This window comes from Haemaphysalis longicornis, unplaced genomic scaffold, assembly GCF_048455015.1.
Source record: "Haemaphysalis longicornis isolate Haplotype H1 unplaced genomic scaffold, Haemaphysalis longicornis Haplotype H1 scaffold_2, whole genome shotgun sequence".
NCBI lineage: Eukaryota > Metazoa > Arthropoda > Arachnida > Ixodida > Ixodidae > Haemaphysalis > Haemaphysalis longicornis.
The window spans coordinates 206,239,502-206,259,224 of NW_027526295.1; the positions used below are offsets into that span (position 1 = coordinate 206,239,502).

Sequence of the window (19,723 nt, forward strand, 5' to 3'; positions counted from 1 at the left end):
TCCAATTCCGGCCCTGCAACAGCTCGCTTTGACGTACAGGTCCGCGCAGAAGTAAACGGAGCACGGGAGCGGTGGCCGAACTGCATCGCTGCGCCGCGTATGGGGGCCGACGGGAACCATGGAGCGCCGGTCAAAGAGTGTGTTCGCACCGCCCCCGCCGCCCTATCTGATATCTTTAATCGCCGCTCTGCTGGCGTGTCATGCTCGGCGAGACGTTCTTCAAAAGGCAGCGCTGGGCTATAAAGGGGCGTTGGTTGCATTGCCGCTCGCAGGCATCAGCGGCGACCTAATCCGCTGCTCATGAGCTGGAAGAAGCTGCGCGCGCCCGGAAACGTGCCTTGTTGCGTACTGTAAAGGGTGGCATAAAAGTGTAGGCCGCTGCGGTTTGTCATAGCATGTCATTGCGATATAATTAATTGTAAGCCGGCAATAAAATTGCCATGTACAATATAGAAAGCACATTCACAGTTATTTTCATTGTTCGTGAAAAAAATCTCGCTTACGAGATTTCTTCTTTAATTTTGGGTTTCTCCCAAGTTATTGCTGCCGGTCAATCCAGTTCTGCACTGAAGAAAGGGAAATACAAAAAAGTCCATGCGGTGGAAATTCTGTATTAGAGAACACCGTAAAGAATGGTTACAACCATTGCCTGCTATTACAGCGGGCCTCATAGGGCGCATATTTTGTTGTTTCATTAACCCTTTCGCTCCGGTTGACGAGGATAGCCGCCGTAAGATTTTGTACCAAATTAACCGATTAAAAGTATGGTCGCCATCGGTTATGACGACTATACTCGTCATCGGTCATTTTTGGGCCTTGACGGCGCTTTTCTGCAAGACTTTCAAGTCATGCGGTGAAGCCATCTTTCAATTCGATACGGAGTTTAATTTAAATCTGCAACACTTTCTTAACTAATATAAGGTGCTCGTTAAAAGTAAGAACGTCGGTTTTAATGCCACCACAAAATATGCGCCCTATGAGGCCCACTGTAATAGCAGGAAACGATTTTACTTTTTCTTTACAGTGTTCTCTAATACGGAATTTCCACCGCATGGACATTTGTTTATTTCCCTTTCTTCAGAGCAGACCTGGACTGACCGGCAGCAATAACTTGGGACAAACCCAAAATTAAAGAAGAAATCTCGTAAGCGAGATTTTTTTCCCTAACAACGAAAATGTCTGTGACTGTGCTTTCTATATTGTACATGGAAATTTTGTTGCCGGCTTACAATTAATTATATCGCAATGTCAAGCTATGCCAAACCGCAGCGGCCTACACTTTTATGGCGCCCTTTACAGCGCGCAACAAGGCACGTTTCCGGGCGCGTGCAGCTTCGTCCAGCTCATGAGCAGCGGATTCGGTCACCGCTGATGCCTGCGAGCGGCAATGCAACCAGCGCCCCTGTATAGCCCAGCGCTGCCTTTTGAAGACCGTCTCGCCAAGCATGACACGCCAGCAGAGCGGCGATTAAACATATCAGACAGGGCGGCGGGGGCGGTGCGAACACACTCTTTGACCGGCGCTCCATGGTACCCGTCGGCGCCCATACGCGGCGCAGCGATGCAGTTCGGCCACCGCTCCCGTGCTCCGTTTACTTCTGCGCGGACCTGTACATGCACGAGACATACAGTGACCGAACCCATGTGTAACAGACCGGACTATCTGCTATCGGCATTCGCCCTAGGCGATATCGCCTCGCCCTCCTCTCCCCCCTTCCGTCTGCTTTACTTTCCTTCCTGGCTTTCTTTCCCCCTTCCCCGCTGTGAACGGGGCTACTTAAGCGCAGCAAATAAACGGCCGGGGGTCTTTCGTCTTGGCACGGCCCAGCCAAATGTTCATCGTCGCCTTGTTTGACAGCCAAACGTTACATGGTGTAAGAAGTGGTCCTGACGTTCGAGATGGACGTCGTCAAGCCCCCGGAAGCGCTGCAACTCTCCGGTAACATCAGGAAAAACTGGCTGGTATTCAAGCAGAAGCTGCAGCTGTTCATCACCGCTACGGAACCGGAGAATCCCCGCCCATCGGCCGTAAAAGCAGCGATTCTTCTGAGCACCGCGGGGGACGAGGCGCTCGATGTCTACAACAACTTCTCGTTTGCCGCAGGTGAGAGCAGAGAAGATTATGACACGTTAGTGCGGAAGTTTGAAGATATTGTGTCGACCAGGGTAATGAAGTCTACGAAAGGCACATTTTTCGACTGCGAACACAGGAAGAGGCCGAGCCTTTTGAGCGGTTCCTACGGGACTTAAAAAAGCAAGCAAAGCTGTGCAACTTTGGCTCACTTGAAGAGTCTATGATCAGGGACCAAGTGGTTTTTGGGACAAATAATGCAAAACTTCGAGAAAAGTTGCTAAGTGACAAAGACTTAAACTTGCAGAAAGCAGAAGAAATGTGCAAAGCCGCTGAGATTTCTGCCCTTCAGAGCGCAGCATGGTCAAAGGAAAGCCTGCACGTTGACTTCACACGCCGGACAAACCGCATGAAGTTTGCGAATGGGACTCGGTGTCGAAATTGTAACAAGGTACATGCCCCCGAGCGGTGCCCGGCATACGGAAAAACGTGTTATGCATGCAAGAAACGAAATCACTTCGCTGCATGCTGCAACAATGCTCGCAGGATAAACGAGGTGCACAAGTCGGAAGAAAGCGACGAAAACTTTGACATCTTGGGCATCAGCGTTTGCGGCGTCACCGGAGCCATAGGAGCGGATTGGATGGTTCGCGGCAAAATAGCCGGTCAGGAGATACAATTCAAGGTAGACACCGGGTCTCAGGCAAATTTGCTGCCCTTAACTCTGTTCAACCGAATCGCCAACTCAAGCACTCCGCGAAAGAGCGCAGCCGTCCTCACCGCATACAACGGCAGCGCAATCATGCACGTTGGCGTGGCGACCGAAGATCTCGAGATCAGTGGAGCGCAGCATTCCGTCTCGTTCTTTATCGTGAAAAAGGGGCGCCAAGCCATTCTTGGCTTACAGGCGTGCCAACAGTTTGGTCTGATACCGGTGACGACGGACGCTGTGAATGTAGGCGATGAGCGAGCACAATTCCAGCTTGCATTTCCTGACCTCTTCAGCGGGACAGGCTGCGTCAAGCGACCCTACAAAATGGTGCTACGAGAGGATGCCGTTCCAGTCGTCCAGCCTGCCCGCAGAGTACCCATAGCGTTGAAAGGGCGCCTGCGACAAGAACTTCAAAGAATGGGAAAGGCCTCAATCATCGTCAAGGTGGATGAACCAACCGATTGGGTAAGCCCCCTGGTTGTTGTGCACAAAAAGGATGGCACGCTTCGCATTTGCATGGACCCGAGAGCAGTGAACAGGAACATCAAGCGGGAGCACTATCCTATGCCTTCTCGAGAGGACATAGAGAGCGAGCTGGCAGGAGCAAAATACTTCTCCCGGCTCAACGCCAATGCCGGCTTTCATCAGATTCCTTTAGACGAGGCGACGTCACGAATATGCACTTTTGCGACACCATTTGGGCGGTACCGTTTTTTACGTCTTCCTTTCGGAATTTCCTCGGCCAGCGAGGTGTTCCAAAAGACGTTAACAGAGATGTTCGAAGGGCTGCCGGGAGTGCGCGTCTACGTAGACGACGTTTTAATATGGGGCGACTCAAAGGAAGAACATGACGAACGCGTCACTGCGGTGCTAAGACGGGCACAGGAGGAAGGGCTAACATTTAATCCAGCTAAGTGTGTGTTCTGCACCACACAAGTTACATTCCTTGGCGATGTTATAGGAAGAGACGGAATTCGTCCTAGTCCCGATTTAATCGAAAGCGTCCGTGCCATGCCAGTTCCAAAAGATAAACAGGGTGTGCGTAGACTGCTCGGTGTCGTGAACTACTTTCGGAAATACCTGCCAGCATTGAGCGACAAAACAGCATTGCTTCGAAGCCTAGTGAAAGAAGCCTCGGTGTTTGAGTGGACAACAGCCCATGAGCGAGAATGGGACCAGATCTGCGCAGCGCTTACAAATCCTCCGTTGCTGGCGCTTTTTGATGAAAAAAGAAACACAAAGATAACTGCGGACGCCTCGGGAACGGGAATCGGTGCTGCCTTATTGCAAAGACACGGGGATGACTGGCGCCCAGTGACCTACGCTTCAAGGGCGCTGACGCCGAGTGAAGAACGATACGCCCAGATAGAAAAGGAAACACTTGCAATCGTTTTCGCTTGTGAAAAATTTCATTAGTTCGTATATGGACGAAAGATTACGGTTGAAACTGATCACCGGCCATTAATTGCGATTGCCCAAAAGAACATTGGAGATATGCCACCCAGACTGCAACGGTTTTTCATCCGTCTGATGAAATTTGATTTTTTATTGCAGTTTGTACCTGGGAAGGACCTGTTACTCGCAGACATGCTGTCCCGGGCCGCACTACCAACTGGCGGAAACGACCAAGTTGAGGACGTGGACGTTCACACAACTCAAGTAGTCTCCAGCATCATAAGCAAAGCGACTATGTTGCGACTACAAAAAGAAACCCTTGAAGATCCGCTTCTCAGCCGCACTATGAAGCAAATGGAAGATGGCATGGCAATAGACGGCGTACTGAAGCCGTGTGCGGAAGAACCATCAGTGGTCAATGGAGTGATGCTCAAGGGTTGCAAAGTGGTTGTGCCTAAATCGATGCGTGCGGAAATTCTCGAGCGAATTCACGAAGGCCACTTGGGTATGAACAAGTGTAAGGCTAGAGCTCGTAGATTGGTTTTCTGGCCGGGAATGAGCAGTGACATTGAACAACGAGCGCGAACTTGCAGCGTATGTCGAAAGTACGCATACAGCCAACCGAGTGAACCCCTCCTGCTACAGCCAACGCCCGACCGACCGTGGCATCGCGTAGGAATAGACCTATTCACATTCGCTGGAGATCACTACGTTGTTGTGTTTGATGCCCATTCTAACTTTCCAGACGTCGAGAAGCTAAGAGGTACCACGGCGGTGGAAGTAATCGACAAGATATCTGCTATCTTCTCTAGATACGGCATTCCTAGTCAAGTTTGCACCGACAACGGGCCTCAATTTGCATCGCGAGAGTTCGCGTCAATCGTACACCGGTATGACTTCGAGCATATCACGTCAAGTCCCGAGTTCCCACGGTCAAATGGCTTAGCTGAAAAGGGGGTGCAGATCGTGAAGCGTATTCTAAAGAAAACCCACGAGTCTCGTGGTGATGTATGGCTGGGTCTGTTGGCTTATCGATCTTCTCCCCTTGACAGCGGTCAATCACCCGGAGAACTACTGCAAGGTCGACGCCTGCACGCCACACTTCCTGAATACAATGTCGACGGAGGGATCCCCGTATTGAAACAGTCAATCTTCCCGAGGCAGGCCACTACCACCCTTGGAAGCCGGAAACGTGGTCCGGATCAAACACGGAAGCTGGTCACGCCGAGCGAAAGTGGTAACAGAGACTGCACCGCGATCATACGTGGTGAGAACAGAAGACCACGGCCTCCTCAGACGCAACCGACAGCACTTGCTGCGAACGGACGAAAACTTCGACGGCGAGGGCAGCCACGTCGGTGACGGTAACCCGCACCCCGACGCGAGGCCCTCGACGGAGTACACTGACAGACATCGAGGCAACATCACGTCGGGAAACCCACCAGGCAGTCACCAGGCAGAACCAGCTCATCCAGGTGGTGATTCTAACGCCACCACTTCACCAGAGACTCCAGGAAGCCCACTGGCTGGACTGCGCCGGTCAGGACGCCAGCGCAGCGAACCGAAGCGCCTTCACTACGGGCCATCCTTCCATCAAGTAAACGAGTGCAAAACAAATCAGTGTTTTGAAAATGTGTGAAGAGAAGATGTAACAGACCGGACTATCTGCTATCGGCATTCGCCCTAGGCGATATCGCCTCGCCCTCTCCCCCCTTCCGTCTGCTTTACTTTCCTTCCTGGCTTTCTTTCCCCCTTCCCCGCTGTGAACGGGGCTACTTCAGCGCAGCAAATAAACGGCCGGGGGTCTTTCGTCTTGGCACGGCCCAGCCAAATGTTCATCGTCGCCTTGTTTGACAGCCAAACGTTACACCATGTATACACTGATGGCTCGGTAACATCGTCGGGTTCTGCCGGAGCTGTTGTTATACCACGACTGTCACTGTGCAGCAAATTCAAGATAGCCAATCTTACGACATCCACGGCTACAGAACTTACGGCCATCCGTAGCGCTCTTCACACCATCGAGCAAAGTTCGTGCCGCAGATGGGCTATCTTCTGTGATTCGTAGCCTGCACTTCAGTCACTCCAGTCAGCGCTGTGCCGGGGACCTCACGAACAGCTCCTGACAGAAATAAGAATGTTATACGACCGTGCTGCCCAGGCGGGTCATGATGTCACCCTACAGTGGCTTCCTAGCCACTGCGGCATTGTCGGCAACGAAAGTGCGGACGCTTCCGCCCGGCTGGCGCATCAAGCAGCGGCAACTTGTCTAGGACGGCCGCAGCTAGGGTCCTCCGCATTCTTGCCCGGGAAACAGCTATCTCCCAATGGTCTCCAGAAGATTTCACATGCGCACGCATTGGTGCCTTTGACCCGCACTTGCAACGTCCCCTTCCACTAGGCCTCCCACGGTCTGACGCAACTCTTCTTTGCCGTCTCTGGCTTGGGGGTGGCATTCACAAATGCTTACTCGTACTTCATAGGAATGGCAGCAAGGGCGGAGTGCGAAACGTGCGGCACATCGGAGACGATACGCCACGTTTTATGCGAGTGCCCACGCTACTCGGCTGAAAGAAAAAAGCTGTCGTCAGCGCTGAGGAACCTGGACTCTCGGCGGCCATTTTCGGAGGGAAAGATTCTGTGCCACTGGCCTTCTAAGTCATCCGCTCAGAAGGCGACTAAGGAACTATTACGTTTTCTACGGGCGACGAACTTGAACACTAGGCTATTGACTGAGAGCCTCCAGATTCAATCACTGTCAGTGCCTCAGTGCTGGGCATACGTGTCTGGTCCAACTTTTCCTCTTTTTTAAAGCAAAGCTTTTTACCTCTACCCCCCAAGGGTTCTTTCGCGACCGTTGGTGTCACCAGAAAACTCCCGCGAACAAATAAAAGAATTTACTCGCACCGCCGGGAATCGAACCTGGAACTAATAGACTAACAAAGCGAGAGCCCGTTGTCTTACCGATTTAGCTACGAGCCCACGCGAAGACGGGAAATGCAGGTGGTGTACTCACCAAGCACATCTACGGGTTTACCCCCTGTGTTCTCGCTGAATTCCACGTGAAAGCGTCACACGACCACTCACGCCCGTCTAGCCGCCCTGTGCGCACCTTGCTCATGTGCTACGAGTTACAAAAAAATTGCGCCAATCCACCCCGTGAATGTGGTTGGAAAGCAAAGCTGTAAACGGCAGCCATAACGATTACCCATGCGACGTCACTTAAATTCACTCACATCGCTCTACAAACAGGAAAACCAGAGAAAAGTCAAATGCACTTAACCACACCGTTTGTTACTTTAAAGAGATAATATTGGTAAGGTTAAATCAATGCATGATGCATGAACAGTGTTTAGTTGAGTTGTATTGGTGTAGCACAAGAGTGGAAGCTTTTTTTATAAAATTAAAGCTCCAACCCGGTGTTAGACGATCTGACTTCTTCGTCTCTGTGCCGCGGACGGAGGCAACGAGATTTGCCGCAGAGAAGGAGGAGGAAGAAATACTTCTGCTCAGATTTCTGAACGGCCCAGAGTGCAGCCCTGAGGAGTGATTCCTCCTTCTGTGGGGCCCATATGCAGTTCCCGCGGCCTGTGTTCTGTCCCCGCGCTCAAGCTGAGTAGGTAGACAGGGCCTGGACAGCAGCATCTCCCATTGCTCTTGTTGGGTAGTTGACGGAAAGAGGGGAGGGTGCTCAGGGCTAAAGTCGCACACCCCGATAACGGGGCGGAGTGTTCCTACTTCTGAGCAAAATTTCCATTCAGCGTCGTAGTGATTCGGATGCATTAGGTGAAGACGCGTAGGCTGTGGGAAGGAGCCCGGATTGTAGGAGCCGTAGAGTAGTTTGTTGTTCTCTGGAAAAGTCAGGGTAAGGCGAAGGTAAGGTCTGTCTCAGAAGGCGATAATGCTGGGTTATCTTCCTGAACGTGACAAGCGGGTGACTGTCCTCGTGCAGTTCCATAGCATGGGAGGTAAAAGCGCAGGCTTGTTGGGTGGGCGTATTTGTTGCCCTCCATTGAAGCGTGAGGGGGCGTCCAGATGAGCTGAATGGAACCGTTTGGGGAGTGGTTTTTTTAGCACGCGCAGTGCAGGTCGGGACACCCGACGCGACTGGTAATTCCAGTAGGCTTGCTGGGAATCGGTGACTACCCTCCGAACCCCTGATTGAGTGAGAGCCAAGGTGATGGCTGCCTATTCTGCTGCCGTCATTTCTTGGGTCCTAAGCGAGGTACACGCAAGGAGGTTGCTTCTGGAGGTAGCCACGATGATGGCGTATTGCTGCCCTCGATGTTTGGAGGCGTCTGTGTAGATAACTGCATGATCCCCATCGAGGGTGGTTTTTAGCGCTTGAGCCCGTGCTTTTCGGTGAACCTCGTCATGTGAGGGGTTCATATTTCTAAATGAAGGGAGCATCTTTAGTTTTAGTCGCCAAAAGTCAGGGAGTACGTCAAGCGAAGTGACATTCTGGGCTGCCCAGCCAATCTGGTGAAGCATGCGGTTGCCCACCGCAGTTCTGAGTCGGACCTTCTGGTTAAAAAGATGGCCTTCTATCAGCTCTACCCCCGTGTTGTGGAGCCCCGTGCTAAGCAGCCTCTGTGTGGACGCACTCATGAAAAGACCAATGGCCTGCTCGACCGCCTTTCTAATCATTATATAAAGCATCTCTATGTCTTCCTTGTTGAGAAGAAGACAGGGGGTACACATAAGTGACTCTCGAGAGGACAAACGCCTCAACTAATCGAAAAGTGCCGGATTCCTTTCGGCCTCGCTTCTTGGTGGCAACTCGCCTGATCGTGTGTATGATTTGATTATTGCTGTTTTTGGGGCACTGCAAGGAGACGTCACTCTTGGTGTTAGCCTCGAGATGTAGGCCTAGGATCTTGATGCTGGGGCTTGGAGTGATGGCCTGGCCATCAAGGAGTATTTAGATGTATTCCTTGATTTGGCGTGAGGGCGGACAACAAGGAGCTGTGAATTTTTACGTGAACACTGGAGGCCACAGGCTTTAGCACATTAGCGTACAAGAAGTGAGATGCCATGCATTGGTGTGAGCTTCCTTTAATTTTTGTAACTCGTAGCACATGAGCAAGGTGCGCACAGGGCGGCTAGACGGGCGTGAGTGGTCGTGTGACGCTTTCACGTGGAATTCAGCGAGAACACAGGGGGTAAACCCGTAGATGTGCTTGGTGAGTACACCACCTGCATTTCCCGTCTTCGCGTGGGCTCGTAGCTAAATCGGTAAGACAACGGGCTCTCGCTTTGTTAGTCTATTAGTTCCAGGTTCGATTCCCGGCGGTGCGAGTAAATTCTTTTATTTGTTCGCGGGAGTTTTCTGGTGACACCAACGGTCGCGAAAGAACCCTTGGGGGGTAGAGGTAAAAAGCTTTGCTTTAAAAATTAAAGGAAGCTCACACCAATGCATGGCATCTCACTTCTTGTACGCTAATGTGCTAAAGCCTGTGGCCTCCAGTGTTCACGTAAAAATTCACAGCTCCTTGTTGTCCGCCCTCACGCCAAATCAAGGAATACATCTAAATACTCCTTGATGGCCAGGCCATCACTCCAAGCCCCAGCATCAAGATCCTAGGCCTACATCTCGAGGCTAACACCAAGAGTGACGTCTCCTTGCAGTGCCCCAAAAACAGCAATAATCAAATCATACACACGATCAGGCGAGTTGCCACCAAGAAGCGAGGCCGAAAGGAATCCGGCACTTTTCGATTAGTTGAAGCGTTTGTCCTCTCGAGAGTCACTTATGTGTACCCCCTGTCTTCTTCTCAACAAGGAAGACATAGAGATGCTTTATATAATGATTAGAAAGGCGGTCGAGCAGGCCATTGGTCTTTTCATGAGTGCGTCCACACAGAGGCTGCTTAGCACGGGGCTCCACAACACGGGGGTAGAGCTGATAGAAGGCCATCTTTTTAACCAGAAGGTCCGACTCAGAACTGCGGTGGGCAACCGCATGCTTCACCAGATTGGCTGGGCAGCCCAGAATGTCACTTCGCTTGACGTACTCCCTGACTTTTGGCGACTAAAACTAAAGATGCTCCCTTCATTTAGAAATATGAACCCCTCACATGACGAGGTTCACCGAAAAGCACGGGCTCAAGCGCTAAAAACCACCCTCGATGGGGATCATGCAGTTATCTACACAGACGCCTCCAAACATCGAGGGCAGCAATACGCCATCATCGTGGCTACCTCCAGAAGCAACCTCCTTGCGTGTACCTCGCTTAGGACCCAAGAAATGACGGCAGCAGAATAGGCAGCCATCACCTTGGCTCTCACTCAATCAGGGGTTCGGAGGGTAGTCACCGATTCCCAGCAAGCCTACTGGAATTACCAGTCGCGTCGGGTGTCCCGACCTGCACTGCGCGTGCTAAAAAAACCACTCCCCAAACGGTTCCATTCAGCTCATCTGGACGCCCCCTCACGCTTCAATGGAGGGCAACAAATACGCCCACCCAACAAGCCTGCGCTTTTACCTCCCATGCTATGGAACTGCACGAGGACAGTCACCCGCTTGTCACGTTCAGGAAGATAACCCAGCATTATCGCCTTCTGAGACAGACCTTACCTTCGCCTTACCCTGACTTTTCCAGAGAACAACAAACTACTCTACGGCTCCTACAATCCGGGCTCCTTCCCACAGCCTACGCGTCTTCACCTAATGCATCCGAATCACTACGACGCTGAATGGAAATTTTGCTCAGAAGTAGGAACACTCCGCCCCGTTATCGGGGTGTGCGACTTTAGCCCTGAGCACCCTCCCCTCTTTCCGTCAACTACCCAACAAGAGCAATGGGAGATGCTGCTGTCCAGGCCCTGTCTACCTACTCAGCTTGAGCGCGGGGACAGAACACAGGCCGCGGGAACTGCATATGGGCCCCACAGAAGGAGGAATCACTCCTCAGGGCTGCACTCTGGGCCGTTCAGAAATCTGAGCAGAAGTATTTCTTCCTCCTCCTTCTCTGCGGCAAATCTCGTTGCCTCCGTCCGCGGCACAGAGACGAAGAAGTCAGATCGTCTAACACCGGGTTGGAGCTTTAATTTTATAAAAAAAGCTTCCACTCTTGTGCTACACCAATACAACTCAACTAAACACTGTTCATGCATCATGCATTGATTTAACCTTACCAATATTATCTCTTTAAAGTAACAAACGGTGTGGTTAAGTGCATTTGACTTTTCTCTGGTTTTCCTGTTTGTAGAGCGATGTGAGTGAATTTAAGTGACGTCGCATGGGTAATCGTTATGGCTGCCGTTTACAGCTTTGCTTTCCAACCACATTCACGGGGTGGATTGGCGCAATTTTTTTTCCTCTCTCTTTTTTGCCCATTTCCCCTTTCCCACGCGCAGGATAGCAAACTAGGCTCTAGCCAGGTTAACTTTCCTGCCTTTCTTCTACATTCTTCCTTCCTTCCTTCCTCCTAGATGGCGCCACCATACTGCACCGGACCTCTGTCCGCCTTTGATTTGTTTTTGACCATATTTGCACCTGGCTTGTTTTTGTTACGGCAGAAAGTAATAGTTTCGGTAAACAAGGCGTTTGCTCGGCAAGCAGGGTCACGTAAGACAATGTCGCTTACGCTAATCGGCCAGTGTCGTGCGAGGCAACCCCAGTGCGCGCAGTACCAACAGCAGTGCGCACTGGTACTTCTAGGTTTATGTGTACTTTTGTAACTTCCATTGTTTATCCCACCATTTTACTGCTATTACAAAAAATGCATTGCATTTACGCGAAAATAGCTCGTTCGGCAAGCTTATAAGCCCTGCCTAAGTTGCGCTTGCTTTTGCCGGCCTCAGCCAATCGCACGGCTGTGCATATTACGTCAGAGGTTCTAGTGCGAAAAATAGCTAGTGAGTCGCATGGCCATTCCTTTTTTTTTTCAATTGTGTAGCCTATTTGAGCGAAGTTTACGTTAAAGTTGGTGTCAGTGTGATTCTAACGAGGCAGTCTTTCGAATGAACCAGACTTATGTCACTGCATGGACCACCTTAACGACTCTTTGGCGACTCACCTCAGGTTCAGATTATAAGGTTTACGCGGCGAAGCTACACTTGGGCTATGACTCGCCGTAGTGGAGGGCGATTGCAGGTTACACGATGTGCTCCATACCCCACACATGTCCCAGGGCCTAGCTCCTCATAAGTAGGGGTGTATGTGCGGAGATGCACCCCTGGAGGAGGAGGAAAAAAAACTTTATTCGACTGAAGGGTCCTTAGTCAAGGGCTATGTTGGTTCTACCCGCCGTCTTCACCCTTTCGGTCAGCCACGCGCCCCTGGAAGGAACACAGCTCAAAGGGTCCATGCAGACAAAACTCAAGTTTGGTTCATTCGAAAGATTGCCTCGTTAGACGCTGTCGTCTGATAGTTCACGTTCTAGCGGGCCATGGGTTCGCTCCGCTGAAGAGCTGGCAAACATAGTAGAACGTAATTAAACGCCCGCGATGATCGCAGAAGAACGATCTACAATAACATGTACCAAATATTTGCGTTCGGGCAAAGTTCAGCAAAATGAAAGGGTTTTGTTTTGGTCGATCGGCGGTTTTGTGTTTTCATTTCGGTCATTGCGTATTGATTTCGGCAGAATTTGTTTTCGTTTTTCGGCCATTGCGTTTCGATTTTGGTCGTGCACCTCTGCTTCCGGAGAGAAAGGGATCGGAATTTTTTTTTTCTTCACAACATGCCCCCTGTCCCTTCGTTAGTTTCTTGCGCGTCGGCTTGCTGCACTTTCGCGTAGTTGTGACAGGAGACACCGCGAGTTCGTTACCGATCGTAAAAATCATAGCGTACTTTGGGTTATAACCTAGCGCAGTGAAATTGGGGCGTTAGAGGACACAGATTTCTGTTTGCTAGGTTTACTCTTGTGTTATAAGCTTCACTTTAAATTTCGCTTGTCCATCTTGCCGGGCATCTGTACTTCTCTGTCCCCTTCCACAATGGCACGTTGAGGCCAGTATGGCTTTGCGTGGGAGCCTTTTTAGCGTACTCCTGCTGTATCACGGGAAATTTTTGAAGTCAGTTTTGTGAAGCATGATTTATACTGCCTCGTTTATGAAGCTTGTTTCTGTAAGCCCCCAGTATATCCCCGTTTGTAAATAGCTCGCACAAAGACCGATGCACTCCAAAAGAAGTGGGGGGGACGTTCGCAAGCGGGCCCATAAGCCTAACGCACACTTTAAAGTAAGCTTCATCGACCGCGATTCCCAGATCGACCTGCGATGAGTGTGGCGTTATTTGCCACGTCGCAAGCATCAACTTGAAGGCTGCCTAATGCTAAGCCTAAAGATGGGGCGCTAAGCCTGTCATGATTTCGGACCCAACGTCGTCCATCGGTGCACACTGGAAAAACTCGTTGTACGAGAAGCTGTCGGTACCGGTTGACGTCGTTTCCACACGCACTGCTCTTTTAGCGAACTGCATTGCACCAACGTTATCGGTGACGACGTTGCCGGAAAGTAAATGTTATGTCATAATCAAAAGTAACCTTACTTTTCGTCCCAAAATTTCTGATTCCGTCACTCTCCTGTGAATGGTCATTACTGGCTATGAAATCGCGTCTCCAGTTAAACATTGGCATTAGCCCCCGCCAACATTATTAACGCACGCAGTGACTCTAACCTTGCAGGGTCTTTGGGGTGGCCTCAAAGAAGCTGCATGTACCTGCGCTACCCCATGGAGTCACGTGCAAGAGTCGTGTCGGTTACAGCACCACAGAGAGAGCCATCATTTGCACCATCAGACGGTACCGAGTCTTGGGGCATGGTCATTTGGCAGACTTTTGCAGCCTCTACTCCAGGCTTCCACCCTCGTACTACTGAGGAAATAAAAGCAATGTTCGAAATATCTGAAAATAATGAAGCTGTGCCGATTCAAAATTGCGCAAGGTTCGCAGCGCGTCGAAAGCATATGATCGGCAGCGCGCTCAAAGTTTCGGCCATTGGCCAACCGGCATCGTCGGTACGTGTTAAGTATACGTGTTAAGTATGTAATATCCCCATTTGGGGGTCTTTAAGGAAAATAAAATGAAATGAAATTAAATTGTAAAGCTATGTACGGAATAGCTATATATACACTCTCTCGAAAACCAGGCTCCGGTCCTGCCAGGCCAAACGATTTTCGCTGTTAGCCTCCGCAGAATATATAGAGGTTGGATTTTTACAAGTTGGAAGTTGCAAAGTTATGTGAATACGCATCCACTTCAGCTCCGTGTACTGCCCACCGGATCTGCGGCATCTCGCTTCTTCCCCGCTCATGCGACCGCCAGCGCGCGTATTCTTGCGTGGGGGAGGGAGGCGTGAGACGTAGGTTTCGTCGTCGTCTTCATCCGACGTTTTCGGCGTCGGGCGTAGCGTGGAGATCGCGAAAGGCGCCATTCTTCTCCGCGGAGTGAGGGCGGGCGGTGGCGCGCATGAACGGGCGGTGGCGCGCATGAACGGGCGGTGGAGTGGACTGATTCTTCGAGAAGGGCGGGTCGGCCGCGGTCTGGCTTCGTGTGTGGGATGCAGGGGGCCGCAGCGGTTCCATTGGGCCATCCGGGAAGATGATCTCCTGTGCCCACCACCCGTCTGCTGAGGCCTGCTCCGCGACCCTCCGGAAATAAGCGCGCGAGTTCCGTAACGATGGGGCCTCGGACGTCGAGCGAAGGGGGGCATCATTCGGGGAAGCTATTAGCGATGAAGGCAATGCAGGGTCGTACGTTCTAAAAAGTCGCACGCAAGAGTTACGCGGTCGTTCGCCCGTGGGTCATTGGAAACGACGTCCAGTTTTGGCTACCTGTTCGATTTCCCAGTCTTGCGAAGCAAGCAAAGCTATAAATGCTCTGATTTTGGGTGTCATGATGCGTGCAGCGATGGATATGCGTCGGCTGCGATACACCCGAGCGGACGTGCGAACCTCAGGCCTTACGGTGCCGCACCAAAAGAATAGCTCGCCAGTTCATCGGGTCGACAAAAGAGGAGACGTGGGAGCAGGGGGACCCAGGCAATACGAAAGAATTGGCGAGGCACATCTCAGGAGCACTCAGGTAATAAGCCGAAACGCCCAGCGTACAAGACTACTTTACCAAGCCGACCACTGCTGAACGGGACGCACACACTCCTGATGAAAAACTGAAACAGCGGAAGTAATGGCCACTCCGCAGGAAACATTCGGAATGCAAGTATAATGCAGAGCTTCGTTTGCCTTTTTCGGTGCTTTTCGAGGGGCTGCAGCTCCCGGGACGAATGTGCCGCAGGGTGCCCGGCAGCTCGCCCTCGCAAAACGCTCCAGTGGCAAGGAGCAGCATCCTGGCTTGTTTCTCACAAAACCACCAGATGGCGCGCTGGTCTCAGCGAATGTGGGCTGTGCACGCCCACACGATGCAAATGATGCAGCCCAAATATTATTAGAATCATCATCATCATATCGGTAGCCGCCGCCGCTGCGGTAGTTCACTGCGGAGAAGTGGAGCCTTTGCTATATAGTTTCTGTGTTGCCGTGCGCTTGGAGCCGACGTCCGAAGAGCGTGCTGGCGAAGTATGCAAAAGGAGCACGTGAGCACGCGCCAAAAGAATGGCTCAGAAATGTTCCAGCAGTGTCCAGTACAGCCAGCCCTGCCAGGCCCGAAAGTTGTATCACGCAGGACAGGAACGTCTTCGCTAACATCGACACGTAGCGCGGACCACGAACGTGTGCTGGGTATGCCAGCTCTAAGATGCGAGTCAAGGTGGCGACGCATGGCGGCAATGAAAGACGACGAGCGTCGTGAGCACGGTAGCCTGAAGCGACAAGAGGACGAAAAATCAAAGCCCTTTCTTAGGAGAAAGATGGCTAAAACGCGAAGCTTTCTCCATGAAAACTGAGTCAAAGTCCAAAATTCAAACTGACAAAGTTCAAAGCCAACGCCCTCGCAACAAACCCAAAGAAATGCTGAGCGTTCATTGCTATGATGGCGCAATCGGATAGACGTTGGCGGCATAACGCGAGGGACCCAGGGGCGATTCTAACCGCGGGAAAAGTTTTTTTTTCTTTGTAGAAACCTATTGTGTAAAGGCGGCTTTCCTGCAGTGCATTTTGGCATAACTACATCTTTACTTTATTTTAGCTTTGCCTAAACATTACTCGAAAGCAACTAAAAACCCGTAGATACTCATTACCGTGTCCGGCCTACCCACTCATCCTATAGAATTCATCACTTCTACTGCAGGAACATGCGTACACGCACCGACAAGGCAAACGAACTCTCACATCCTATGACATCATCATAGGCATCATCATCAATAGAAACAACGACAACAACAACCTACTCAGGTCCACCGCAGTACGAAGGCCTTTCCCATCGACCTCCAATCGCCATTGGCCCCAATAACTTCGCATACTCTACAGGCATACCTGACACATCAGCATCATGGACCACCTAGCTATCCATAAATAATCTTAAACCAGATCCTAAACCATGAAACAAGCGGAAACCTGCAACACAAGATCAGAAACGTTCTGGCCACTCTGACACCGAGACATCCAAAAGAACCAAGCGTAGCTGCGGAGTGGCAAATAGCGGCACTTAGCTAACAACCTTCGCTGATTACCACCAGAGAACTGGAAAATATCATCCACCCTCTCGCTTAGTGCACATTATTCAAAACATCATTTTTCCCACGTACAAACGCGTACACACTCCCACAAATGGTCGGTATGCTTTCCTGGGATGTGATCATCAACTATCGCATAGTCTACTAGCCAAGAAGATCCCAACAATTTAGAGCACCCTTCAAAAGAACATCGACGTCACCATGCCGTAGGTACCCGGCCATATCGGAACCCCCGTAAATTAAGCAGCCCACTTTGCGCCACGTGCATCGCTCACAAACGATCTATAAGCCAGCTGAACGCCTTCTGACTGTGGGTATGATCCTGACAAACATCGGACCTCCATCAAACACCATTGGAAAGGTTTTCGGGCGCATTTAGTACCGGCCTAACAGCATACTTAATTACCAGCGTGCCTACCACATTCGTGAACATTCTTGAACATTCATGTGCTTCAGCTTATTGGTTGCTACTCAAGTCTTTTGTTGCAGTGCCTTGATTGAACATACTGTATTTTTAATTGGTAACTGTATTGCCACCAAGAGCTGCGAATTTTTGTGCGGTAATCATTGCACAATATACGGACGCCGTCAAGCCATTTCTGATGGCTAATTTAGGTTGTTGTTCTTTTATATTCATTCGGGGACCGTAATAAAACAGGAAATCAGGTTTTGACCCGACGACGACTTGACGCTGTCTGCACAGTTGTCAGAATAAAGAGAAGAACAAGCGCCGTTACTGTTTTTCCGTCAGTGCAAATTGACGCTGACCGCACGACTGCCAGGATAAAAAAAAAAACAAAAAAAAACGAGCTTCGTGACAAGCTTCTGGCACTGCAGCTCTGACACGCTGGTGTAAGATGAGAACGTGCTCACCATGATTATTATCTCCGTTCCAAACAACGATGGGTCGACTGTAGTTATTTTCGACTGTGTAAAGGCAATTTGCGTATCTTTGGTTTTTACAACCGTGGTAAGCGTTGAGAAGGACGTTAAACGAGTGGCCAACGAACTCAGATGTGCTCTGAAAAAGATGTTTCATACTTCAAAGGCGTAAATGTCTGCCGCGCGCCATGTATACAAAATAGGGTGATAAAAAAGAAGTTTTCGCATTCAACTGTACGTTTACGCCAGGAGGAGCGCACACTCATGAAACTGCGTCCTAGGCATTCCATACATAGATATAAACTGTTATGGGCGCCGCAAACTTGGAAGGCTCCATTTTCTCCTAGTGTTTAAGAGGAAATGCCAAGCGAATGTCCCGAGGCAACGTCAAGCCAATTTCTTAGCAGGCGACCGAAGAAGGCGATGAGATAAAAGAAGTGCTGGGGAAGAGGACACTTCATTTCGCAAACAAGCTCCGGAACGAAAGTAACATTCCGGGTCGTTCGCCTCAACGACGTCTAAAGGGACACTGACGCTGCAGTGCAGTTGATACAATCAGGCCCCTTCGTTCCGGGCCCCGTTTGAGTGGCTAAGAGCCGTCACGCAGACATGAAGCATATAATGGAATGGGATGTTTGCGCACGAGCAGTGACGATGGTGCAATCTGATGAGAGCCTTGGGCGAAAACAAAAGAGCAGAGACAAAAAAGAAACCTATGCGTAGGAATAAACTACAATTATCCGTTCTCTGCGTGCGTATACGTGCGTGACGTTGAGTTCCCCGGACGCGGGTATAGAACATCAGCGGCGGTTGTATTTCCATGTGAAGGAGTTGGTAGGATGAGACACGATCTGATTAGAAGCTCGAACCACGAGCAGGCCCTAAAAGAGGGGACACAAAGGAAAAGTGGTTTTAGGAGATAAGAAAAGCGGCCAATCTTTTTTGCTGCGTGTGCATTCGAAGAAGTGCTCATTAGCCCTGGGCAGAATACGTTTACAGCGTCTCTATCTTATATCTGCCTCCAATTTTCTACACGCACGCCCATCTTTATGCATGCACTTAAATTGCAGGAATTATTCCCATCCCTCTACTTTAAAGTTCGCTATTGATGATTGTGGGGTTTAACGCGCCGACGCAACGCAGGCGATGAGGCGCGCCGTAGTGGAGGGCTCCGGATTAATTTTGACCACCTGGGGATCTTTAACGTGCGCCGAAATCTCGTACACACGGGCGTTTTTGCTTTTCGCCTCCATCAGAAAAGCGGCCGCCGCGGCCGGGAATCGAACCCGCGACCTCGTGCTCATAAAGTTCGCTATCGCAGTCTCTGTTCGGAGCAATAACACTGCGAAACAGACGAGCTCCGTTTTCGATGGATGTTCGCTGAGTTGGTATAACTCGAAATGAGCATGACAATTAATTGCTAGCCAGCAATTAGTTAAAGCGAGCCATTTGTGACGTCGATTTCGTTGGTAATCAATTGTAGCTGCACTTAGCCGTCGCTATTGAGCTCAAGGGTTAACGTAAAGAGGGTGATTACAGAATTACTTAAAAAGCACAATCACAAGTGCAGCGGGGGAAGGGAATGGGGTGGTGGGGTATGGGGGGGGGGGGAGGGGGGCCGTGTAGGAACGCTCGGTGCCAAATGATCAAAACAACCCCTAAATTTGTCGGTTCCTGCACTTTCCGGGCTTCCGATCTCGGACTGGAGGCCCGACAATTTGAACTCGTCATACCACCGTCACTCTGAAATTTGGGAAAAACAGCAGAAAAACACACAACCGAAAAATCTTCGCTTTTTACACTTTTTACACCATTGGCTTAGAGTAGGATTCGCAAACACGCGGACCGCTATGCAAGAGCGTTGCTTTATCAAGAGCTGCGAGTTGGGCGTGTTGGTATAGATTCATGAAGGGCAAAGCGCTAACAAAACTTGGATAGAAAATAACACAGGATGGACGGCTTTATCAAGCTCTTCCACGCATGGATCAAGTCCATGCGTGGAACCGTCAATCCACGTCTATGCCGATTAAATCGTGATATAGACGGGCCCAAAAGGATCAGGCCAGCCTGAGCACGCCGCCAACGAC

At 50.6% G+C, this 19,723-nt stretch overlaps 1 pseudogene across 1 annotated transcript; it reads left to right on the forward strand.

Moving 5' to 3' along the window:
* The first annotated feature begins 1,814 nt into the window (after positions 1 to 1,814).
* Positions 1,815 to 5,972, forward strand: LOC144169823 (uncharacterized; annotated as a pseudogene). Its single transcript, XR_013322527.1, has 2 exons — positions 1,815 to 3,248; positions 4,338 to 5,972. The product of XR_013322527.1 is annotated as an uncharacterized LOC144169823 (transcript).
* Positions 5,973 to 19,723: the final 13,751 nt, after the last annotated feature.